Here is a 648-nt window from a genome sequence, read left to right on the forward strand (position 1 = left end):
TGATGCAACAGAATTGCAAGTTTCATGGACTTCCATCAGAAGATCCTTTTCAGTTCTTAACTAAATTCTTGCAGATCTGTGATACTGTTAAGACCAATGGGGTTGATCCCGAGGTCTACAGGCTTATGCTTTTCCCATTTGCTGTAAGAGACAAAGCTAGAATATGGTTGGACTCTCAACCTAAAGACAGCCTGAACTCTTGGGATAAGCTGGTCACGGCTTTCTTAGCCAAGTTCTTTCCTCCTCAAAAGCTTAGTAAGCTTAGAGTGGATATTCAAACCTTCAGACAAAAGGAAGGTGAATCCCTCTATGAAGCTTGGGAGAGATACAAGGAACTAACCAAAAAGTGTCCTCCTGACATGCTTTCAGAATGGACCATCCTGGATATATTCTATGATGGTCTGTCTGAATTATCAAAGATGTCATTGGACCATTCTGCAGGTGGATCCATTCACCTAAAGAAAACGTCTGCAGAAGCTCAAGAACTCATTGACATGGTTGCGAATAACCAGTTCATGTACACTTCTGAAAGGAATCTTGTGAATAATGGGACGCCTCAAAGGAAAGGAGTTCTTGAAATTGATACTCTGAATGTCATATTGGCTCAGAATAAAATATTGACTCAGCAAGTCAGTATGATCTCTCAGA

The 648-nt window shown here is 40.7% G+C and overlaps 1 non-coding gene across 1 annotated transcript; it reads right to left on the reverse strand.

Annotated features, from left to right (window-relative positions):
• Positions 1–257: 257 nt before the first annotated feature.
• LOC148570510 (small nucleolar RNA R71) lies at positions 258–365 on the reverse strand. The gene has a single exon (XR_015880495.1). It is a non-coding gene; the product is annotated as a small nucleolar RNA R71 (small nucleolar RNA).
• Between the last annotated feature and the right edge of the window lie 283 nt (positions 366–648).

The sequence above is a fragment of the Arachis ipaensis genome, chromosome B3 (assembly GCF_059453495.1).
Source record: "Arachis ipaensis isolate K30076 ecotype BB chromosome B3, ASM5945349v1, whole genome shotgun sequence".
Lineage (NCBI taxonomy): Eukaryota > Viridiplantae > Streptophyta > Magnoliopsida > Fabales > Fabaceae > Arachis > Arachis ipaensis.